The 26,312-nt window shown below is 40.0% G+C and overlaps 1 long non-coding RNA gene and 1 pseudogene across 1 annotated transcript; both read left to right on the top strand.

Annotated features, from left to right (window-relative positions):
• The first annotated feature begins 46 nt into the window (after positions 1 to 46).
• Positions 47 to 26,312, top strand: LOC111728761. The gene is made up of 3 exons (XR_002779028.1): positions 47 to 293; positions 11,467 to 11,591; positions 26,196 to 26,312. It is a non-coding gene; the product is annotated as an uncharacterized LOC111728761 (long non-coding RNA).
• On the top strand, positions 21,376 to 21,496 carry LOC111736041 (annotated as a pseudogene).

The following is a 26,312-nucleotide window of genomic DNA, read 5'->3' as shown; positions in this document are numbered from 1 at the left end:
CTCGGGGGGGGGAACCGCAATTCACCAATCGGAGCTGTCCAGGTGCGGTGCCTGATGCCCGAAGCGTGGCTCCGTCCGATTGGTCATCCTTAGCCTCTTTTATCCAATCAAATGGCTCCGCGGACCCCTCTCACGCGGGACCGCCCCTTTGCCTGGGGCGCTTTGGCCTCTATGGGAAACCGTCCAATTAACGTCAGGTCAGAACACATCCCTCTTTTTGGAGAGGTCGCCCCGGAATCACTTCCGGATCCTAGAGAGCGTTTCTTCCGTGGCCAGGGGAAACGGTAGCCACGGTAACGCATTTTTCCTCTTTCCCCTGACTGCGCGTGGGGTCAGTTTGCGAGGATTCTAGTGCGACTTTTCGCAGTCCGTTTTCTAATCCGCAGTGCTTCTCGGAAAAGAAAAACGTGAGAGGTAAACAATCCCCGGAGCGCTTTTTGATGGGGGTTGTGAGTACAGTTCCCGGCATTCAACGTACTAGGGTACATTGTACCGAATGCTGGGAATTGTAGTCTTCGACTAGCTGCATAGTTTGGTCCTTGCACGTTTTTCCAGCAAGTCCTTGCGTGAACTCTGCGCTGCGTGTTTCAGAATTTACATTTCGTTCTGATTGCAGTAGCGATCTGTACCTATTGAAGGGCTCTGCGGCGTACACAGCCTTTAGAAGTGGGCCTAGAAAGCTGTCACGCCTAGCCGAAGGCCGCCCTATGTTATGGGGGTCGGCCTCTCTGAGTCGGTTCCGCCGCCGGCTGGGAAACAAGCGTTTCTGAATCTGGCATCTTGTGAGTCACTTAGGCAGCCTACCCCTTCACTCCCTCTGCGCTTTCTGCCTCCGGAATCTCGAGGCCTCCACGATTTGGTTTACAGAAGAGAGTAGTGGGGTAGTGGGGCTTTTTTTTTTTTTTTCCTTTTGAGGGAAATTGCTAGCAAGGTTAATGGCCTCGACTTCCTCACAAAGTTCAAAGGCGGTGACCCGGCGGTCTTAAAGTCTCTATTGTAAGTCAGTTTGGAGAGCATGGTCATGAAGTTCGGTCTAGCATAGAAAAAGAAAAAAAAAAAACTTTTAGTTTTAGCGCGTGCAGGAGGATACACCTGCAGGTATTTGAAAGCAAAACCTGTGGAGCTGCAAATGAGAGAGGGAGTGCTTTGTAACTTCATAGAAATACCTAGTCAGCGATCAGAAAGACATAAACCACCAGGTGTCTTTCCTGTGAGGGAAGTCCCTCCGACTAGGCTTGTGCCTTCGGACGTATCTCTTTAACCTAGTCTTTACATAGCCCTCACCCCGACTCTCATCCCGTTTCCAACAAAAGCCCTCCCTCTTCCCCATTGTTCCCTCCAGGAATATTTAACTTCGAATTTGTTTTCATAAAATCATCCGAATTCCTAAAGACAGGCTTTTCAGTGATAGACTATCATAATCTTTTATAACTTCCCCTGTATATATTTGCCAATCTTAATTCTGCGGTTGGTGTTAACACATTGTGGTGGTGCCTTATTTACATCTGCCCAAATTACCTCCATTTGTTATTAGTAAGCAAAACATCGTTTACACAGCTTTTAAAAAATGCTTCTGTGCTTTTTTAAAATAACACTAGGGTGTTATTTACATTCAGAAATCTCGAAGAATGTATTTTTGTACGTTTTAACTTTATTTTTTGTTTTAGATGAGTTCCTTCATTTTTTTGCATTTCACAATTCAACTACTTTACCTTTTTCTCTAACTCTGAACAAGTAAGCAACCAGTTCTGAAACTGCAAATTCCATCTTAACTGGTTAGTGGTAGGTAGTTGGTGCTGCACCTGGAGGGAACTGAGAATGAGACATGCCCTCCAAAATAGATCCATTGTTTGTGGGTGTACTTTTCTGCAGGTGATGGTGGGAATTTATGAGGCAGGCAGAACATAAGACAGTAGACGAGCAGAAGATGGTTGGCTGTTGTTTGGCTCAGCTTTGCCCGTTTAAGATAGGATTCTTGGCCACCGGCCCTATGAAAGGAATGGGCAGCTTACTCAGTTCCCAGTCTTGTTTCTCTCCTGTGGTCTCCACCTCTTCCGACTTGACCCATTATGTACGGTCAGGTCCCATCTTGGTCTAGCTCCTTCAGAATTTACACTCCAGATTGCTATTAATCTCCCTCCCTTTGCATCTGATTTCCTTCCTAATTGTAGTTTGTCCCTTTTGACACTATGTGTCCATGGACACTACTGGAAATAGCTACCTTTGTTGTTTTTGTTAAGCTTCTCAGAAGAAAAGAATAGATAGGCAAAGGGGTGCCATTAGGGGCGATGGATCACTCACCTGGTCAGCAGGTATAGTCCAGCAGTGAGGAGTCAGTGAGAACACAGACTGGGGAGAGCAAGGCAGGAAAGCAGTTGGCATCAGGGAGCATAAAGGAATGGGGCTGAGCGCCAAGGCGAATTTGTTGGTTGGTTGATTCGTTCACTCATTCATTCATTTATTAACCCAGTAAGTGTTGAAGACCTGGTATGTGCCAGGTATTATGCAAGGTGCTAGCAGCGTAGGGGTAGGCAATATAGATAGGGTCTCTATTCATAGAGAGCTTATTAACAGTAGAGTTGCATCATAAGCACATGTATCTTATTTAAAGGCAAAGATAATAAAAGCCTGACTACAAAAATACATGAGGGAACGTTTTTGGGGTGATGGAAATGCCCTTGATCTTGATTTTTGTGGTATTTAAAACTCATCAAACTGCACATTTAAATAAGTGAATTTTCTCATATGTAAATTATACCCCCTCAAAACAAACAAACAAACAAAAACAAAGCTAAAAGCAACTCTCATTCTAAACAACTAAACACTAAAAACCCATTTTAGTAGGCAGGAACTAGAGATGTCCGCTATCGTCAGTATCGTTCCACACTGCTTAAGAAGGTCTAACAGTATGATAAGAAAATGAAATAATTGGCATTTAAGAAAAGTTGATGTCTTTTATTTTGAAATTCCTTCTTACTGGTGAAATGATTATATCTTCCAGAAACCCAAGAGACAGTAGTTAGTGGAGGTAAAAATTACACATACACACAGAGAAAATATGAGAATGGTAAAATTTTGACTCTGAAATAAGTATATAAACATCAATAGACTTGATCTAATTTGCAGAAACACAAGTGGAGATTTTTAATGTTTCATTCATAGTAGAGACAAAACCAATAAAAAACTTAGGAGTAAACTTGACAAGAAAGACATAGCTCCTATATGAAGAAAACTAGAAAACCTTTCTGAAGAATATAAAACAAACGGAGAACTTGGGTCAGTTGCCATACCGTAGGTATTATCTATCTGTAACAAATTACCCCAAAACTATACAGGTTAAACAACAAACGTTTATTATCTCATGCAATATGTGTAGGTCAGGAATCTAGGAATGCTTAGCTGAATGGTTCTGGCTCAGGGTCTCTCAAGGGGCCACAGTCATCCAAGGCTTGACTGGGCCGGAGGCTGTGCTTCCATGGTGGCTCACTCAGAATGCTATTGGTAGGACATCTCAGTTTCTCACCACATGGACCTCCCCATAGGGTTATTTGAGTGTGCTCACAGTATGGCAGCTGGCTTTTCCCAGAGTGAGTCGTGATCCAGGACAAAACAAAGCAGGAGCCACAATCACTCATGATCAACCTCGGAAATCACACACCATCATCTCTGCAGTAACCCTACTCAGTGAAAGATGAGATTACACAAAGATGTGAATACCAGGAGTCAGAGAGCACTGGGGCCATTTTGGAAGCTGATGGCTGCCCCACCCACCCTAGCTCTAAGGGAAGCTGAGAAAGGCTCTGATATTTTTAGCTTCTTTTGTTGAGGGATGGGCTCATAAGGTGGGGATAAGAATCATAGGTGGGGATTTCTCCAAATACAGAAAGGCGATTCAGATGCTGTACAGTCAAAAAGAATAATAAATGTCCACTATATGTTTGAATATACCAACAGATCAGTGCAACAAGAGAGAATCCATAAACAGATTGTTTCAATTTAATACATGAGAAAACCGATGTTTCAATTTAGAGAGGAAAGAGTAGTTTTTTTCATAAATGATACTGGCCTTGACCTGGTTATCCCCCTCAAGGAAAATAAAGTTGAATTTTCTCTTATACCATGTAGAAAATAAATCCAGCTTAAAAGAAATGAGCCTGTGAGTATATGCTAGGGGGTCGAGAGACCTTAACCAAGACTGAGCATCCAGAAAATACAACAGAAAGCCTAGGTTTCCCAGGCCTCCTCCTTGGTGGGCCATGAACTCCAGTTTTGACTTTCTAGCACTAGCATTTTGAGGATGCTGAGCTTTGCTTAGCTTATCTTCTAAGAATATTGGTTCTGCGTGGCGTAAGAATTAGCAAGTACTTGGAAGGGAAAAGCAACAGAGAATGTAGGGCTCACTTTTCTAATTTTCCCTTCTCTCTGGAATTTTGTCTCCTCAACTCCTGGTCACCTGAGTAGTTATCTGATGCCTTTAAAGAAATTCTCAAGTATTTTATCCAGCTTCTCTAGTTATTTTTGTCTAGCATAGTACATTGACCTTTGAGATTTCCTGTTGACCAGAAATCTTACCAACAACATAAATAGTTGATTGACACGTTTTGAATGTTACATGTGTTATATACTGTTTTCTTGCAATAAAGAGAGAAAATAAAGTTATTCAGAAAATCATAAGGAAGAGGGAATACATTGACAGTACTGTATGTATTTATTGAAAAAAATCTGCGTATAAGTGGACCCACGCAGTTCGAATCTGTGTTGGAGGGTCAACTGTAGGATGTAGGAGATGTAGATCTACATGATAGTAGAAATCCCTTGTCCTGTTTTAGTGTTTCAAAAAAAAAAAAAATTACCATGGTTTCAAATAACACATTAAATAACCAGAATTATTGTCTCTTAACCTTTTGGTGGCTTTTCATCAAGCAATTTATATGATATTTAATGTTTCCAAACTATGGAACTTGTATTATATTTTGGCTATAGAACAATAAATGTGTTTCCAGATATTTAATTTAATTATAAGTATAATTTACACATCTTTGTTGTGACTAGTTTTAACTGCAATTTTGGATTGTTTGTGATCTTCCTATCCCATGCCCCAATTCACACCACATTACCCTGCTTGAGTATTGACTTTGAATTTATAAAATATTTATGTGCATTTGCTAATAAAATTTCTGGGTGCTGTGACTCTCTTACATGCAATCAGAAAATTCAAACCTGTTATAAATTAAATTCACCTGTAGTCTTGTAATTTGCATTTTATTTTCCCTAGAGTCTGCCTTAGAAAAACAGGTCAATTAAAAAGTATTATCCAGTTGTCCACTGTCAACTTTGGACATTATCAGAGACAGAGGAATTGAATTTCAAATAGGAATTTGTTAAATTTTAAGTTTGGTAAATAAATTTGATACTTTGCATGATCAAATTAGCCATGTTATGATAATTACATTAGGGACTTAACAGTTTTAGAGCTAGTAGGAATCTTAGAAAACATGTATTTCCACAACTCTCTCTTTCAATATTAAATTATAAAACTAATATATTTTCATGGTTAATAAAAACCAAAATCGGAATAGAAGGTAAAACTTCCAGGTTCTCCCCACCCAACTGTTCTCATTCTCTAGAGTTCACTACTGAGAGAGAGGTTCCTTATGCATCCTTCTAGAAAGTGCGCATGTGTAATAAAATTAAAAGTGAATTGTTTAATTTTTTTACAGATAAATGGAGCAATACACATTAGTTTATTCCATTTAATACATCTTGGATGTCTCATTCCTTTTTATCTACTTCCCTATTTGTTTCCAGTTTGTTGCTATTATAGTCACTACTGCAGGTTTAATAGGCACAGGTTTTAGTATTTGTGCAAGTTTATCTGGAGGATAAATTTTTAGTTTTGGAATAGTTAGGTCAAAGAATATGTGCATGCAAAATTCCATGGATATTTAGCATTTCCTCTACGAAAAAAGCTATACCAATTTACTCTCCTATATTAAGCCTCCCCAGCCTCCCTTAAAAAAAAAAAGCTTAGGAAATTTGAGAAATTAAATGAGGTCCCAGAGTCAGGTGATGGCAGAACAAAGTGGAACTCATATTTTTAAAATTTCTTGCATTGTTCTAGCCACCACATACTTCTTGACTACCTGAAAGAGTTTAAAAGATAAAAAAAAAAATTTATAATGATTTCAAAAGTCACAAATGTATACTGTAAAAAATTTGGAAATTATAAAAAAGGTCAAGGAAGAAATTAAAATAACCCATATACTTTTATTAGGTATATCACTATTAGTATCTTGATGTCTTTATTAATATTTATTATATTTTAAAATTAAAATTAGAATCACACAAAAATACTGTTTTATAACTGCCTTTTTCACTTGCCTATGTATGATAAACATTAACAAATATTTTTATAATAAATATCTTTTAATGGATATACAATATTTCATGTCATGACTACATCACAATTATTCAATTTGTTATTGTTAGACCTTCAGTTATCAGTTTTTAATCCATTATCCATATTGCCTCAATGAAAATCTTTAGAGATAAATCCTTATAGGCAAAAAGAATAAATTCTTAAAATCGGAAAGCTTGGTAAAAATATATGATTTGTTGTAAAAGGCTTTTAGTATACACTGGCAAATTGCCCTCCAGGAAAGTTGTACCGGTTTCCATTTCCAGTGATTTGCATCTATACATAAAAAGCTTAAAAATAAAAGAAAAAGTACAGTTTGGACCTGTTGGGGTAAAATTACTCAAGTTAGATGCTGTGGTCATTGGGAGTGGGGCGGTGGGGATGTGGCATTTGAATATAGAAATTTCTAAGCCTTAATGTATTGAGAGGAATTTCTGAAAAAGGTCAGAGGAACATTCGATCAGTTAGTAGATATTCTCATAACTTTTACTTGTAAAGTGCAGTGATAAATACAGTGACAGCATTGAGGCTGCTTTATTGCAAAATCGGAAGTCCGACATTTGCAGTAGAGGTAATGTTAGTATTGACAGCAACGATAGGAAAAGAAAACATTTATTGAGGGCTTAGTATATACCTTGTAGATTCTGAAACATAAATTAAACAGTGATAACTTGCTTAAGAAATCTGTTGGGAAGGATATTTCTTAATGAGAAGTCCACCTTAGCAGTGTTAAAACAAATTTTAATTTAAAAAGTTTATCAGGTGCTTATTATGCACAGTTTCATTTATGCCTGATGCATGGCGTGGTCATTATTTCCAAATTTACAGCTGCAGGAAGTAGTGTCAGAGTCAGACCTTGAGGCAGGGTTTATACTGACTCCAAATCGCCCACTCAACCTCTGGGGGTGTACCTGACAGTGTGGAAGGTGCCACTGTGATGCCACTTGCTCCTATCAGGTGAGCCGGGGACAGATTATAAATAACTTTGATTCTGTGGTACAGATGTTGGACTCTTATATTATCCCTGTTATTCTATCATGGCTGGAAGCAGAAGTCCATAACTGTCTTTTTAATAGATGCACAACCTGTCATCAGTGGTTGTACTTTTATCTTCTTATTTTGTTCCCTTAGTTAATACTCGTTTGCTTGCTTTCTTTTACTATTTTTTTCTTTCATAAACAATACAATGAGCATCTTAATGGCTGTAGTTTTTCACTGTTTTGATTAATTCCTTGGAGTGATTCCTGGAAAGTAAGATCATTGAATCAAAAATTATAAATACTCTTAATATATTTTGAAGTCTATTGCTATTTAGTTTCCAAATATACCTTCCAATAGCTTTCTAAAATTACCAGTTTACAGTTCCATACCTATATATGAGATATAAGTTTCACCAATATTTAGATAGCTGTATTTTAAAAAAAAATCTATATCATTTGCTTATTTTAAATTTCTTTGAATTCTAGAAATGTTGACTATGTTTTATATGTATTCTGGTATAGTTTTTCTCTTTGTATATTTTGCTTGCTAGCATAGTAGGGCGTCAATATTTTTCTTGGAATAAAGACATTTAATTGTGGCAAATATTTTTTTATAGTCTGTTTGCCTTTCACATTTAAAAAAAATATAATTATATCTGTCCATCTTTTGTGATTCTTCTAACTGAAGTTTTGGAAGTCCTCTCCAGGTTCGATAAATATTTATGTTTTTTATTTAAAAAATTACATTATAATTTTTCTTTCAACAAATATTTACCTAACACCTACTCTGATCCAGTCATTACACTAGATTTTGGGGACATGGTAGTGACCAAGATAGACATGACCTCTGATCACATGGGAATAGGAGAAAGTGAATATTTGCGAGGGCTATTAATCTAATTCTAGCCTCCTACATGGTAGGTGAGAAGTCTATTAATTAAGCACCCATGATGCCTATTCTGTCATCTTTTAGAATTTTTTTTTTTGGTACAATAGTGTGAAATTATGGTTTAAATTAAGTGTTTTCCAAATTGCCACCTTTTATTACAACATTGTTTATTGGATAGGTGTGTCCCACCCATTGATTTGTGGTATCTTCATGACCTGGAGTCTTTATAATATGCAGGCAGTATAACGTATGTGTTCTGGAGTCAGGCTGACCTGTGATTAGATCCTGGCTCTCTACTTATTAGCCAAATGACTTCTGACATGTCGTTTATCCTATTTGAACTTTTGTTTCTTCATCTTAAAGTAGGGTGATAATATTATTTACTATAGGATTATTATGGCAATTAAGTGCAAAAGGGTTACCACTGTTTAAAAAGGTACTGCATTATTATATAATTGTCAGGTGATCTTGAAGAAAAATTGCCCTATACATTATAACGACATTTTTCTACTTAGGTGAAAGGTACAAACATAACCAAAAAAAGCAACATTTGGTATGGAAATGAGTTGCATCAAGAAAAAGCTCATTTAGCTAGGTAGTTTTCGTTTAATTTTTTGTTTCTGAGCTAGATGCAAGCATGTCAAATCATTGTTGGAGGGCATGTGCTTTTCCATTAGCTCAGTGGAATTGAATTTCCAGAGCATGTAGGTGAATGGAGTGTTGTATGAACCTGCATGACTTATGATAAAAAAGCACAGATCTCCATCGGGTTCCTAGATCCAGACCTCCTTGCCTCTCAGTTGCCAGGTGCACTCCTGGTCTCGGGCCTCATCATACTTTAATTTGTTTCTTTTGTCCTGATGTCAACTTCATACCTATTTTCATTTTTGCTTCTGGTCACAAAATCATCGGTCTTGGCTTATTCTGCTCCTTGATATGTTAGGCTCCTTTTCTGGATTTTTCTTCCTTTTCATACTCTTAGCGAGATCCCTTGCATAATTTGCAAATCCATAGCGGGCAGAAGTAGCAGAAGTGGCAAGGAACACTGGGAAGGTGGAATGGGAGGCTGGAGAGGGCTCTGTGTCCAGTGCCCACCACCTCATGGTTCTCACTCTTTCACAAAAGCTTTGGGGGGAACAGAGGTGACATGAAGTTGCTGTCATCCTAAAATGAATGTGTTTTTTTCTTCTTCAGTCCTAATTTTAGATTGTTTCCAACTCTGATCTGTTCGTTAGTTGGCATCTCAAACGTCGATAAGAAAGAAATAGTTCTGGGGAATGATTTCGATCTGTTTGTAGCCAATATAATTAGGAGGAAGTCTTGGAAGCAGCGGAGGTCAGTGGCTGTGCCAGGGTGAAAATCGTTATTTTTTAAGTGTGACGTCATCTCTGAGCAAAGTGAAATGAGCCAGAAGACAAATGAGACTGTGGACAGGTATGCCTGATTCGTTTTAAAGCCCCAGAAACACATTCAACCTTACGTCTGCTCAACTCTGATTTTCAAGGAGAGAGAGATTTTTTGACAAACTACATCTTCCCTCAGCTTAATGAACTCTGCAGTTCCCGGGGCACACATTTCAAAGCTGTGGACCTGAGGTGGTCAGAGTCAGAGGCCCAGACACTCTTAGTGTTCAACCTCTTTAGACAGCATTTTTGTCTCCACTCCCAACATCTGAAGCTCTGTCTCAACTTTGTGAAGAGCTGCTTTTCCTTCTTCATCTGCATGCTGGGTCAGACATATGGGGACTTTCTCCCTGACTGCTCACCTTTCATGTTCTCCAAAGCCACTAACTTGTCACGTTTATCCATAGTGCAACAGAATCTCTATGTTGCTGCAGAAAAACAAAACAAAGCAAAACCAAAATACAAAACCCAAACCAAAAACGGTTATCCTTGGGTCCTGGAGAATCCCAGGGGAAGTCTGATGGAGTTTGAAATCATCCAAGTGGCATTTCTGAATGAGTCTCTATTTCAATATTTTTATGTTAGGATCAGAACCATGCTGCTGAAAGCTTTAGATAAAGAAAAAAAGAGGAGAAGCTATTCTTAGGTTCTTTGATGAATGATGGGGAAAAATTAAGGATTGGAAAGCTTAAGGCCAAGATTATTAGTGAAGGGCTCCCTGTCAGTTTTATGGAGGTGAGGTGAACTGATTTTCAAGGACCGGTTGGTTGTGATAGAAAAACTTTACCCAGCCACTTTGATGACTGAAAATATAGGTTAGTAAATATGGAGATAGCTAAATCTATTATCAACATAAGGTTAATGTATTTTGTGTGTCTTCCTTGTGGAAGCAATTTTAAAATGATTAAAATATTAAGCATTTAAAATTGTTGCCTTATTCCTATAACATATATTCCTCCATTTGAAGATTTTTGAAACTGAAAATAAGAGCAAATAAGGGATCATGGAAGATTATTTAGGAAGTTAAATAGCTCATGGAAGATCTAAAATATCTGGCAGTTGTAGATATTTTCTGTAGATCTAGAGTAGAGGTTCTCATCCAGGGCTATTTTGCCCCCAGAGGGACATTTTATATGTCTGAAGACTTTTACAGTGTCATGGTTGGGGGAGTGCTAATGGTATCTAGCGGGTGGAGGTCAGGGATACTGTTAAACATCCTACAGTGCACAGTACAGCCCCCCCCAATAAATTATTCAACCCCAAAAGTCAGTATTGCCAAGGTTGAGAAACTCTGATCCAGAGAGATGAGAACTGACTTTTATTAATTATCTGGTTCCTTGTGTATGTTATCATATTACTCTTCAAGGTCAGCTCTGCAAGGTAGGTACTATAATTCTGTTTATAGTAGATGAGCAAATGCAAGCTGCTGTATAGCAGTGAAGTAACTCACCTAATGTCGTAATTAGTGTGGGATCATTCCAGGCTTTGAACCCAGGTCCTTCTGACTCAAAAATCCATGCTTGTTCTTCTTCATCCTTACTACTCAGGAGGTACTCATCCAAGGACGAGTAGCCTCAGCATCACCTGGGAGCTTATTAGAAATGCAGGTTCTAATTCAGCAGACCTAAATGGGCCCCATTTAGGTCTGCTGAATTAGAATCTGCATTTTACTAAGATGACCAGGTGAACTGCATGCACATTAAGTTTGAGAAGCACTACCTGACATCATATTGCCTCTGAATGAAATGATTACCTTATTTTTGGAAATAATATCAGGTGGACATGTACCAGATTTAAAAGGGAAGATCGATATCAAAGTATGACAGTGATTCTTCACCTAGACAGACTTCAGGAAGGATCTGCTATGCCCTTAATTATGTGAAGAACAGAATTTTTATAAGGTATGTGGATTTTGGGGGGTAAGAAGATGGCCTGTGTCTTTGATTAGATTCTCAGAAGGCTCAGTGACCCCCCCGCCCCGCCAAAAAAAAAAGTTATGAATAACTGTTGTAAGGGCCCAATTAATGTGGGAATGCAAAATGATGGCAGGTGGTGCATTTTTAAATGCTTTCAGGGGCCAAGCAGTAGTCCTTGTAATATGATAGGGAGCAGGTGGATCAGTGGTGAATGGGAGAGAGCTGACCCAGCCAACGTCACTCCAATGCAGTGTTGGGTGGGTGGGGTGGTGCAGGGGCAGGTGAAATGCCACCTGAGCTGGTCAACCAAAACTCTGCCAACAAGCCAAATCCTTTCAGAGCCCTGGAAAAGAACATTGTATCAGGCATAATTTTTTTCATTTTAAGTGACTCAACCTAGCTTCAAAAAAAGGAGAATGGAGAATTGATTCACTTGCATAACTTTAAAGTCCAGGATTAGGTGTGCCTCAGAGCAGGCTTCCTCTGGTGGTTCACATGATGTTACCAGGCCTTGGTTTTTCTCATTCTTTCTCAGTATGGCTCTGCTGCCCTGATGTTGCCCCAACTCTTTAGCTCCTCCATCATGGAAGAAAGATGGCTGTAGCAGCTCGGGGTTCAAATCCAGCAGAAATGAGTTACAGTCTTAGCATTGAGTTCTATGTCTGAATAGCCTGACCTGGACCATATTCTTGGATCAGTGGTCTGACTCAATCACTGGTGCCAAGAGGACGTGATGCTCTGATGGGCTAATCCTGGGTCGTATACCACTGCTGGAGCTGGAGACGGAGTCGGACTCACTGGAATAACAGGAATTGAGAATTGGGACAGGGTGGGATCTCAAATGATAATCTGAGGCAGTTACTGAAAGCAGGGTAGCGTGAATGCATGTTGGGAGCAAAAAAATATCGTGATAATTTACACATTATGCACAGAGTAAATAGCTAATGAGAATGAATAATAACAAATTGGTTATTTATTATATACATTTGGCTAAAGCCTGAAATATGGTTAATGGTGATATTCTTCACCTAATCTCAATCTGAATTGTATCCATTGATTAATATTTACTAGAATGTTTGAGAATCAAACAATTGAGTAAATATTAGGGACAGATTATTTCTCTATAGTATTCTCCTTAGTCTTTGATTTTGGTTATTATTGAAAGGTTAGTTTGTTTTAGACTTTATTATTTTTGAGTGTATAGTATGTAGGCTGAATATCTGAATTAGAATACAGAGTGGATGGATTCTTTAGAAAGAAGTGCTAAATTATTTTCCTTTTGGATCTTCAATACTCTTTAATCACCCAGGTCATTCCAAATTCTCACAGCTTGTGTATAAGAAGCCATTTGGGCAGCTGGTAGTTATTGTAAGATAATGTAGCACCATCAGTTCATGCTTTTGACCCTTAGAAGCACTTCTGAGTCCTTGGAGATACTGAGATTAGTTGGTGAGACTCTAGTTTAGCTCAAGAGACCCATTGGACTGTGGGGTAATCCAAAATTCTAAGATTTTGAAATTTGAAGTTTACCTAGGTCAGACAGTAGGTCCTCCATGTCTTTTCTGGCCATAATGTGAACCACGGAGCAGCCCAGTTAACTGTGGAGGCACAAGGTGAGTATCTTGGGAACTTCCAGGCTAATCTACCTGGTGTTCTTTTTCCTGCAGAACAGACCCTCCCACCCCTGCTCATCCCATTAAACAAACAAACAAACACTTCCTGGGGAATATAAGTGTCTCCAGAGATAGGAGGGTATTTTGGCAGTCCAGAACACCTTGACGGTAGGCCGTAAGTTTGGGATCACAGTAAGGAATCAACACTGTAAGCAATCTCAGAGATGATCCAACTTCACAGTAAGGAATTGACATTGCCCCTTATTTTGCCAGAGAGAATAAGGGACTTGCCCAGTGGTGAAGTTGCAGTCATACCCATGTTTGTCATTGTATTAGGGCATCTTACCCGAAAAATACACCACACATACCTCACAAGAGTGAATTAGGTATCTTCAGTCTTAGCTAACAATCTGAAAATGTGCGATAATATATGTAGCAAATCTAAATTTTTTCTCTTGTCATTCTGAGGTCATGAAATAACTTGGAATCCTAAATAGGATTATATGTACACATAGCATTAGGAAGATTACGTTGCTTGCCTATAGTTTGCTTTTATGGGACTATAGAATGGTTTGTGAAATATGGTGCCAATGTAGAAAGATGGTGATACAGATACAGAAGGGTAGATGCCTTCTTGGGCATTTATAATAACCATGTGTAATTGAAAATGTGAAACTTCAAAATTAAGATATTAAAACTTATCTTTTTGACTGTAATGACTACAAGCTCCACTTTAAACGTTCCTATCATGAAGAGTTTACTGAGAAGTGCCAAGAACTGTTTATTTCCAAGAAGTCAAACAGGTCCTTTGACATATTGGAGAGGTTGGCCTTAAAGGATGTGGAATTTGATTTTAATAATGCAGCAGCAGGTTGAAGATTAGACTCTGTGCTCAGGTTAGACGCCAAGAAATCCCAAGCCTTTCAACTGCACTCAAGGAAAAGAGCCTGACTTTACTAAAAGTTATTCCTCAAATTTGGAGTATGTTCCCTCACTTCCACCATTCTGTGCCCACCCTTTTCTGCATGAGAGGCCCCCTGAAAGCCATCCCTGGCTTAGAATGTCCTGATTAGATAGCACTCTGCATTTGCAAAGCTTTCCTAGCTATTTCACAAACTTTCTTCCAGTCTCCTCAAGAAGATTATAAACTTCTGGAGGGCAGGGTGTTCACTTTCTTTCCTGTAGACCGAATTTGGTCTAAGTAATTCCAGACAGTGGTGGAATGACTTTACGGAGAAGAAATTAGATTAGGAAATATGACTAGGGCCTCTGTACAGTGTTGTATATTTAACAAAGAACTTACATATACAACATCGGCTCATTATTATATTAAGACGCTTAGCCAACACTAACTAAATGTCTACTATGGGGCCATATCATTATTTGTGTTTGTGTATGAGGAGTAGAGTTACCTTATCCAAAAGTATGTGCTCCTTCATGTTTTAGTCAGTGTCCTCTACATTAAAACCCCCATATCTTTTCTTACCCGGGGTGGTGACATACTCTGTTCACCACCCACAGGCATGAAGAGGCTGAGGCGTGAAGTAAGAACTGGGATTGTCTCTGGTGTCCCTCTCAGTCTCGTTTCTAGAAGTAGGGAGGTCCTTGGGACAGTTTTATTTCTTCCATCCTCATCCTCCAGTTCTTAGCACAGATTTTATTTATTCTGTGAGAGCTTTGTGGTTCGAAATAAACCCACAGCGGTTGGATGGCTCAGGGCCGTCATCCACCATCTCTGCACCCAGCTCAGCACCCAACTCAGTGCCCACGACTCCAGCTCACTGGGGCACAGAGCTGCTGACATTCTTGTGGTTCTGGAAGCCCATGCCAAGAGGAAGACAAGTTATTTGGTTAATATAACATGGTGCTCAGTCAAGGTTTTTACGATGATCAGGGTTCGAAACATATAGGTCATGTGTTAGAAATCTTCCGTTTGAATTGGCAAAGCCATAGAGCCAGAAAGTAGGTTAGTGGCTTCCAGGGGGTGAGGGTAGAGGGGAAGTAGAGATGGCTCCTGATGGGTGTGGAGTTTCTCTTCGGGGTGTTGAAAATGGTCTCGATTGAGATAGTGGTGATATTTGTACAACCTTGTGAATACACTGAAAACCACTGAATTGTACACTTTAAAATGGTGATTTTTTTGGTATGTTAATTATATCTTACTTAGGTTATAATTTAAAGTATTTCAGAGTGGGTAAGGAATTTAACAAATTTTATTGCAATTAAAGAGCTCCAATTGTGCCTCATAAAAATACATCAATTAAATAAGTCCTGGGAGATGAGCTGTGAAACATTCAGGGCTTTGTTCACTTTGCTGGTTGGAAACAGTGCTGTATATACTGTAAGTTCTCAAATAGTGTGCGTAGGTAACAGAAGATGTTTCAAAGCGTTGTCTTAGTAACCAACCATCTAGGGCAACAGCATTCTTTTTTGTTTTTTTCTCATTTTGAAAGGAGCCACAGAATGCTTTGCAACATTTTCATTTTCTATTTGTTCTTGAGAAGAAATCATTAAGACCCTAGCCTAATTATGTAGACTTACTATATTTGTATTTTTTCTTCATTGGTTTTACCTGCTAAGTCATAAGAAGTATTCTTGACACTGATATGACAGTGAACAAGAGAAACAAAAATCTGTGGCAATCATTTCACAATATATATATATATATTTCACAATATATATATCATTTCACTATATATATATATATATATATAAAATTATTATTTTGTACATGTAAAACTAATATAATGGTATTTTCTTCGTGTGGTTATTTGGGACACAGGCTCCTTTCATCTTGAGAATGTGTCATCTCCTAGGGCCTCAGAATCCTGTTTTGGGTTAGACAAAGAGGAAGAAAGTGAAAAAGGCACACCTGTTCCTTTAAGCTTCAATCTGACAGTGGCACATGTCACCTCTGCTCTCATCCTTTTGACAAGAATTTGGCCACCTGAGCCCACCTGGCCACACTGGGAATTGGATGGGGATAGAAAACGAACCCCATGCCCTGGAAGGGGGAGCATGAGCTTTCGCAGGATGGGGAGTCGTCTCTGCAAGACTCTCCAGGGAGATCTCAGAGACAAGCAGGAGCCAGCCTTGTGGAGATCAGAAGAAAGAACATTCCAGGCAGAGGGAAGGCTAAGATAATATAGGTCGAAGGCCGGAAACAAAGTTCAGTGAGGAAGGGAAAGTGGCCAGTGTGGCCAGACTGTGGTGGGCTGTAGGTGGGTGGCGGGGTGGGTGGGTGGGGGGTGGCGTGCGGGATGTAATCATAGTGGATGAAACAGGAAGTAAAGACAGGGCCACTTCATATCTGGGTTTTCTTAGGTTTGGATTTTGTGGAGTGCTGTTAACCTAAAAATAAAAGGGTAAAGTGAGAAGCACCAAGCATTTATTTGAGATCAGAAAAGAATAGCTCTTCAGAAAGCAGTGATTCAGACAGAAGCCCATGGCGTGTTCCCATTAGGAGACAAAGGCAGGAGGTATTTATGAGGAAAGGAAGGGGAACTATTACAGAAGTAGAAGGAAGGCATTTCTATAGGTGCAGATAGGTTAACATAGAGACACTAATTCTAAACTATTTTTAATTTTCAGTCCGGTAGTCATGAGTCTAGGAGTCATACATAATATCTGCTTTCTTGTTCTTGCAAACAGTTCTTTGGGACACAGTGTTGCTTTATGCCCAGTCGAAAGGTTATTTTGCCCTGTTTTAACACTCCAAAGGTTCGAGGTATAAGACGTGCCAGGCAGTTCCCTTGCCAGGGCAGCTACGACTCCATTTAAAGTGGTTCATTAATTTTTTTACTGTGCGATGGGAGGCCAGTGGAGGGCTTTAAGCAAGGGCGTAACATGGTTTCATTGAGATTTTTGAAAGCTAAAAATCAGCCTGATGTATGGAAAATGGATGTAGGGGACCAAGCAGGAAAGCGGGGCACTTGTTAGGGGCTATCGCAATGTTCCAAGCAAGAGACGATGATGGTGTGAAGGAGGGCAGTGGCGGTGGAGGTGCTGGGCTGGGCATGGACTGAGAATTTCCTGAGGAATTAAATGCAGGGGTTGGAGGAAAGGAAGAGAGTGAGGATAACTCCTAGTTTTTGGCAGGAGGGAACTAAAAGGGATGGTGAGAGCTCTTCACTTTCACTGAGGTGGGACGACATCTGCGGGGTGGCGGGAGTAGGTTTTGAGGGGAATCGATTTCCGCTTTGGATGTGAGATATTTAACATGCAAGGTATGTACAGGGAGTGATAACAATTGTGTGAGATCTTCCTCTGTTCTGGGAGCAGTTGGGGACCCCGAATGCTACTTAGCTTTGTGTCCTTGAGTGAGTTATTTTAACTCTCTGTGGTTCTATTTTCCCATTTGTAAAATGTGGATAATAATAATAATAATAAAAGTCTCATAGGCACTGTTGGTGGGATTGCAAATTGGTGCAGCCACTATGGAAAACAGTATGGAGGGTCCTCAAAAATTAAAAATAAAACTACCTTATGATCCAGCAATTCCACTTTTGGGTATTTTTCTGAAGAAATCCGAAACTCTAATTTAAAAAGGTATATGCACCCTTATGTTCATTGCTATGTTATTTACAATAGCCGAGATATGGAAGCAACCAAGGTGCCCATCAGTAGACAACTGGATAAAGAAGATGTGGTAGATGTGTACAATAGAATATTACCCAGCCATAGAAAAAATGAAGTCTTAACATTTGCAATAACATGGATGGACTGGGAGGGTTATTATGCTTAATGAATAAGTCAGACAGAGAAAGACAAATACCATATGATCTCACTTATATGTGGAATCTAAAGAATAAGATAAATGAACAAACAAAACAGAAACAGATTCATAATAGAGAGAACAAACTGATGGTTCCAGATGGGAAAGGGGCCTTGGAGGATGGGGAAAAAAGTGAAGGAATTAAGAAGTGCAAATTGGTCCTTACAAAATAGTCACAAAGATGTAAAGTACGGCATAGGGAATATAGTCGAAATATTTTAATAACTGTGTCTAGTGCCAGATGGGTACTAATCGAGGATCACTTCATAAATTATATAAATATATCTAACCACTATGCTGTATGCACGAAACTAATATAAAACAATGTTTAATGACAACCGTATTCAAAAAATAAAAAGTTAAAAAAATTAAAGATATTAAAAAATGTCTCTTATAGGTAGCTGAGAGGATTAACTAAGATAAGATATGGAAAACAAAGACACTTAGCACAGTGTTGGCATATGGTAAGTACTGATAAATATTAGCTGTTATTATTATTATTAATGCTCGCTGCATATCTGCATATTTGTACGTATCTGACTCTGCCTGATTTTGCAGATTCATCCATTCTCACCCGGGGCTTGTACCCATGTGTGCCTCTGAGTACTGAGTGCATATGGGGGCACCCAGGGTGCATTTTGATGGATGTAGATTATCTCCGTGAGAAGGGAGAGATATTTGAGCTTCTTTCTGTGTGTATGGTGGGTATGAGTAAGTAGGGTGAACATGTGGGTGTGAGTTCTCTCGGTACATTTCTCAGGGAGTGTAAAGTGGGTGAAATCAAAATCACTAGCAGCAGGTGTGACTGGCTCTATAACAAGGCGGCGAATCCCCTGCAGGGACATCCCAAAGGTGTTCAGTCTGGCCAGGCTGATGATATAAACTCATTTGTACACGCCAGTATGACTGTGTTCCCAAAGTGAATTGTTATTTTAATGATGTGTTTTTAGGTGCTGAATGCTCCTAATAAAAACAGCTGTTGTCTTTCAAACAAATGCATCTGCAGGCTGACAAAGCAGAGTAAATCAGGAACAGCCTATGAATACTTGACAGTGGGGGGACACCTTCTATCCCTGAAAGAACACCCCTCCTTGTTAACAGCAGGAGACGAAGGGAAGGGCTGTGGTTCTGGATTCGGACCCCCTGCATTTTCATTTCTGGCTCCACTCATTTACCAACTGTGTGATCTTGGGAAGTTTACTTAAGCAATCTGTGCCTCCTTTCTTATTTGCAAAATGGAATGGGATTAATAGTACCTGCGTAAAGCCATGTGAGGATTAAGAGATAATACATGGAAAGAATTTAAAAAGGTACCTGGCACACAGTTGCCAGCATTGTTATAATTATTTCTCACTGAGCTAGAGGAAGAGGCAGGGAGCGGGGCACTGCTAATGAAAATACGATACTCCTATTCATTAGTTAGTCTAGGGAGAGGACGACAAAGCAAGTGCGTTTGTAGCTGTCACCACTGCAGCTGAGGAGGAAGCCGAGGGGCCCAGGGTTGGTTAGCATGGCTGACTGCCTTTGCAGGGAAGCTGAGTTTTAGCTGGGCGAGGTGGATGTGGGCAGAAGAGGAAGAGCTGCTGCTGAGAACACGGTTGGGCCTGAGGGCCAGTACTTGAAGTGTATTCGCTTCTTTGATGTGAGCGTTTTCCTGTGGTCCCCCTCAGCTGTCTGCAGCTGCAGTTCCTCCCTAGTGGGGACACCAGAACACATTCTGCTCCTCTATCCTCATCCCTGCTTGCCAGGGTTAAGGGATCTTGCAGATGAGAACTGCCCGTGGCCTGCTTTCCCAGCTCCCGTGCCCTTCCCTGCCTTGCAGGCAGTTGATGTCCCTTCCCAGCTACTTGCTTCGCAGTAAGTCCAAGTAAAGCAACTGACTTCCTCATTTACATGTTTCCTTGCCCTGTTGCCCCCATACCCTGTTGGCAGCCCTGAATAATAATGAGTTCCATTTATTGAACTGACTTTCTGGTGCCAGGCACTGTGCTAAAGGCTTTATCAGCACGTCATTTAATGCTATCAACATCCAGCATTACTGTCCCAGATAAGGAGATGGGTCATTCAGCTACACATGGGCAGAGCAGGGAGTTCAAGCTCAGGTCTTTGTTGAGCTGGAGACCTCTAGTCCTCATTCCTGTGCTGTCTTGCCTCCTTGAGCCAACAGAGGGACATTTCGCTCTTTTGGATGATTTTCAACTGGGTCCTCTCTTGCTATTGGCTTTCAGGAGAGTGAGTTTGCACTCAAGTCAGTGATGTGGAATGGGCAGAAACAGTAGCAGGAATCATTGGCAGGGCTTGTCAAGCCTTGCGCCCTGGGCCCGGCTGTCTTCTTCAGAATCTCTCACCCTTTGCTCCCCAGCTTTGGTCTCCTTGGAGCGGCCAGTCGCTTCTGTTCCTCCATGCCTGTCCACTCAGCTCCCTTCTCCTGGAATGCCCTTCTCTTTTCTCAGGCTAGTGAAATCCTTCTCATCCCTTAAGGCCCTATTTAAAAGTCACCCTCTCTATAAGAGGGCTGATGGGCACCTCTCTCCCTCACCCCACCTTTGACTAGGTGGTAAAGACCGGCCTCAGTGTCATTGGATTCTGGTTCATGTGGACGTGTCCCTGCAAGCACTGTCAGCTTGCCTTCCTGGTCCCTCAGGTGACTTACACATGGTCCTGTCATACGTTTTATTGTCTTCCTCGATAGTCCTGTGAGTGCAGGGAACCATGCCTATTTTATTGGCCATTGTCGTAGTCAGGGCCTGGCACAGAGCCTGACACCTAGGAGGCTCTTAGTAAATCTATGCTGAATGATGAGAACCACCACCAAAAAGTGAAAAAGTTAATCACTGAGTCATTTTGTTACAAAGCATCATGAAATGGTATCAATTAACTTTTTTCCTCTGCCCATAAATTTTTAAATACTTGAGATGTTACCATTTCAATTACGTAAAAGTCCATTGTCATTTAATGGAGACAATTTGGTTCTGCCAGAATAGAGAAATATTTAGGACATTTTCCAATAGTAGTAATGTTGACTTTATTTTCAACATCATTTTGAGGAAAAATAATTCTAATCACCCAACATGTGATTTTAATACACTGTATGTATGCTTTCCTTTGTATACAAAAATATGAATCCATAAGCATCATCCTTGTATATTAGTTTTTGGCTTAGGATTATTGTTTTGCTGATTATTAGAAGTGGCATTATGCTTTGTGATAGTCCAGCTGTGCGTACTCTGAGGTTCATTCACCTCCATTTTGTCATGTATCCTCCACCCCAGCTTTGTGAAAGAGGTGAACGATCATGCCTCCCAGTTGTAACTGCTAACCGTGAACACCAAGAAACGGTGACACACACAGCTTGAAACCAGTCTTTAAATGATTCTTTATTGTCTACAGCCATGCCACCCTGAACGTGCCTGATCTCATCTGTTTTTTGGAAGCTAAGCAGGGTTGGGCCTGGTTAGTACTAGGACGGGAGACCGCCCAGGAAGACCTAGGTGCTGTAGGCATTTTCTCTTTTAAATGATTCCTTGTTTGTAGAAAAACAAGTTTTAAAAGCTCCTGATGATCTCTGTGTTAAGTCCCTTCACTTCTCTGGGCCTCAGTTTCTTCATCTACAAAATGAGTGGTTTGGACTAGATTAGATGATTTCCAAGAACTCTTTCTGCCCTAAAATTCTGTTATGTAAGGCCTGGAATTTCCACATTGCTCATATTGTAAAGATTTTAAAAAAAAGAATACTCAAAGAATGAAGCATTAAGATTAATTTGTCTCTCCCTGTTCTTGAAACATATTTTTTATTGTGTGACACAAGTTCAAATTCTATCTTTTTTTGGTGCCTTCTCTCCCTTTATGTCTCACATTCATATATAACTTTCAAGTCATTGATTTTATGGTCATTCTCTGACATAAAAATATCTGTAAATATCAATGCAACCTTCTGATGTAATATAAAAGATGAAGATGGAAAAATGTGATTTAGTATAAGATAATACGTATTTTAACATGTAATTGCTCAGACATGATTAAAAGACAGTGGAGTAGGCAGGTGCCTGCCTCTACACGGAAAACGGCCATGAAGACAATAGCTGTAAGTGTAGACTGCCGTGAGTGTGCTGTGTTGATGGCTCAAACATCTAAGCAATATTGCTATCAGGGTTGTGCTCTTATGAAATGGTGAACAAATCTTGGTGTCATTTAAGATGAAATAATATGTAATCTTCTGTCAGTTTACATGGCAGTTGCATTCCTAGAAAATGACATGTGTTTCTAACCCATGTAGAAAATACTTTGAGTTTACATGTAAAATGGAGTTAGTTTCTAGGATAGGTTATTATAACGTTTCTCTCCCTGCCCCCACCCCATTGTATGACTGACAGAACGTTTGGAAATCAGGTAGACCCCAGGACAGAGGTTCACTGTGTGGGACTGTTCTGTGTTGTAGGAAGTCTGGAATCCCTGGACCGGCCCTGGTGTGTTCCACTGCTCTAAACCACTTCCTGTTTTCCAAACGTTTGTGTACTTCCCTCCCTCCGGTCCTTCACCTATGCCTTGTCTAGCTTGATAGAGACTTCTGCTCATCTCTACCTGTGCATTCTTCAAGGCTCAGCTCAAATGTCTTCTGCACAAAGCTTTTTTTCATTGTGAAATTCTGCATCAAATTCCAGTAGCCTTCAGACTCATATTCTGCCTTGAAAGGTGGTTATTTGTATACAGAACGCATTTCCATTTCTCTTAACTCCTTGACTTTATGTTACAGATCATTTTATCTCCTATCTCTCCAAGGCATCTAACACAGAATCTTTCACATAATAGGCAACCAATAAATATTCGTTAAGCATAATTAATTACTCCAAATGACTCTAACAGAATCTTAATGCATTGGAGAGACTTAAACCATTAAAGCTTCTTTGCATAACTTGACTTTCCAGGTTCTAATTTGCATACATTTCTACAGAAAATATTGCTTTTGAAAAATAAAAGCAAGATAGTTATATTAAAATGCTCTTAGAATATTAGGTTGTTGATCATAATTTGGGATTGCTACTACTATGTCACTTCATCACAGTTTGAAAGTTGGTCCTCTCAAATTATTTCTTTTACCTTTTGCTGCTTCATAACTTAATTCTCCCTGGTAATCTCCAGAATCCAAAGTCTGGGGTCCAGTATTGTGGGTAGAGGAGTTTAAGATTGGTTATGTTAGGTTTAAGATGGGTGAGGACAAAAGAGGCTAGGCAGTAGGTGGGCAGTGCCATATGTGTGCACTGCTGGGACACCTAGGGTGGTGGCTGCAACTCCTAAACTAGCACCCAGTGTTAAGGGGCTGCAGAAAGTTTACAGATCACAGTAGCCTGACTTCTTTTTCTTCTCATCCATCTCTTTGTAATGTGATCTATTTTTGCATTTTGGAAAATAAGAGTAATGCTTTGGATTATACAAAATGTTTTTAATGTAAAATCCTGAAAATGTGTAGGAGACACCTGGTGGTAAATACCATTATCCCTTTGGGGTTGAATATTCTGGGGCTGCTAATCACTCATATATATGTATCAGGTGTATACCTATGAGTACCACCAATTGCTCCTAACCCTTTGTGCTTCCCCATCCCATTAACATATCACAGCAATAATAGAAACATTTTCACCTAATAAGAGCAAATTTCTATACTATAGGTACTCGGCTCAAAACTGACATTCTTAACGAAGACTCAAATGTCTTGGTCCTTTCGCTTCCTGTAGAAGTGCTCATTGCTTCCATTGGCTTAAAGCTGTGTATACTTGTACTAGACGGAATTGAAGAATTGATTAACATTTATGGGATTTCAGGACAGAAGGTAATTTCTTTTTAAAATAATGCCTATGTTATTACTATTTTATAAAAAGAAAACCCCATAAGTTAGAATGTACATAACATTTTTCCATTGTACTGCATATCTATAGCTATAGCCAGCATTGCTTACAGTGATGGCTATATTTTTTAGGAAACAAATATACAGCACTTCCAATGGACCAGGTGCCATTTTAGGAACTTTAGAAATCTTAATGCATTTAATTCTCATAATAACCCTATGAAAAAGAGACTGTGATCATCACCCCTGTTTTCACAGAGAAGACTGAGCATGGAGATGTTAGGTGGCTTGTCACAGGTAGACTCAGAATTCAGACATGGCAATCTGGTTACAGAAACTGTAGCCTTTACTCCTGCATGGTTCTGCCCCCTTATTTTATACTTTTATTAGGCATTTATTGGGCTGCCGTTATGTCCTTTACGTTGTGTATTTTGATCCCTCTCATCTACTGGTTTTGAAGTAATATTACATCAGTGGAACCTGTAATACTTCTTTGTATGAGTCATTACTTTGTGAAACATTTTCTCTAAAACATAAAAAATACTTGTAGTTAATTTATGTAAGTAATATATGTTTCTCATAGAAAATATGATAAAGAATAGAAAATTAAATATACTCACAGTCTCACCACTGTTAAACATTTCAGTGTATAGCCTGCTTTTTCCTATGGATGTCTACACACACACACACACACACACACACACACACACACACACTCACACACACACACATTTATGTAAATGAAGTTACAAACTATATTATTTTATAGTCTGCTTTTTAATTTAATACCTGGCAACCACCATACATTCAACAAATAATTAGTGACCACTTACCTTGGGAAAAGCACTGTAAGCAGAGACAGACATGGTCCCTGAAAAGAAATGGAATTTTTGTTCCAAGAGGAAATGGCAGATATTAATGATATCAGCACACAAGTATAAAATTGCAGCTGTGATGAGTGCTGCCCAAGATCAGTATGCAGTGTTGTGAGAGCCTCTGATGAAGGGATTTGACCTTGGGGAAGGCTTCCCGGAGGAGGAGCTGGGAGAGCCTGCAGGAGGATGCGGGCCATGCAGGCAGCTCCCTGAAGCAGCTCAGTGCCGTGGTTACGAGGCTGCCTCTGGAGCCAGCCCCTCAGCTTGAATCCCAGCTCTGCTGCTTGCTGTCAGAGTGAATTAGATAAGATGTTTAGCCCCTCTGTGCTTCAGTTTCCTCCTCTGCCTTTCTAGAGAGTTGTTAGGAAGACTGAGTTCATGTATTAAAATTATACCCGGGATTGAATTTATAGAGGGACGACTGAATGATGGTGTGGAGAAGCCAATGCTGCTGATATTATTACATTTCCTGAAAGAAGGAGACATGCCATGCTACACAGGGCCCCAGGGGAAGTATCAGGGTGGTCAAGAGGCAGGTGACAGGAGGCAGAGGAAAGCGGAGGCCAAAGCCTTTGTTGGGGCTTCCATGGGAAAGGCAAGGCAGGGCAAAGTAAGCAGTTTAGGATCGGGTAGTGTGAGTGATTCTGATGGGCTTTGTGGCATAGGGACCATCCCTACTTGTCTGGTACCTGGCCCTGGGATGATTTAGGGCAGGGAAAATATTGGTTTGGTGAGTGAGAGATAAGAAGGTGGGTGGGGACACGGCCTTGGATAGGCTGGTCCGCACATGACAAACATGATCCAGGCAAGCTGTCCACCACCCTGAGGAATTAGCTGGCCTTGGGAGCAGCAGTCTCTCCTCAGATCTGTAAGGCCCCCAACAGATGTCAAAACATCATGAGACACAGAAAATAAAAAAAACCTCAACCAATACAGTTAGTACCTGAAGACACGCTCGACGTAGTAGCTGGCTCAGAGGAAGCAGTCTGTATATGATAGTTGCTATTATTAGAAAAGGGGTGGGAAAGGCTGTTAAAGGTGGTCTAGAAAGATCTTATTAGTTGTTTATTTTATTCCAAAATAAAACCATTTAACTTGAGAGAGCGCGTCGCTGAGCAAAGTGACAACACCTCAGTGTGAAACGATGTCTTCTTCAATTGGATGGGTCCATTTGCCTATTGCTGTAGTTCATTTTTCCGAAGTCTGTGCTTTTGTTGAAGTGCTTGCTTGTAGTAACATCTTTTTAGAGTCTACATTTGTACTACCAAATTCATAACGGGAGTCAGTCACATATGGTTCTGTGGAGTGTGAATTGATATTTTCTTGTCATATTGCTAACTATCCAAGTTACTGTTAATATCCATTACCCCAACCTTTACCCTATGTACTTGCTTCCTAAATCCTACCAATCTAAGTTTAAAGACCACCAGCAAAGTAGTTTTAAAGTCTTTAAAGTTTTGAAATGTCTTTGACTCTCTCCACCAGGCAAAGGATTTTTCTTGGCTGCCATGCTCGCTGTCTGCTCATCACAAATTCATCATGAGCACCGTCTCCTCCAGCCTGTCCCATAAGTTACTGTGTGCTCGCCCAGACGTGAGGACT

Source organism: Pteropus vampyrus, unplaced genomic scaffold (assembly GCF_000151845.1).
Source record: "Pteropus vampyrus isolate Shadow unplaced genomic scaffold, Pvam_2.0 Scaffold16, whole genome shotgun sequence".
Taxonomy (NCBI): Eukaryota; Metazoa; Chordata; class Mammalia; order Chiroptera; family Pteropodidae; genus Pteropus; species Pteropus vampyrus.
This window is presented reverse-complemented; position numbering and strand designations above follow the sequence as displayed.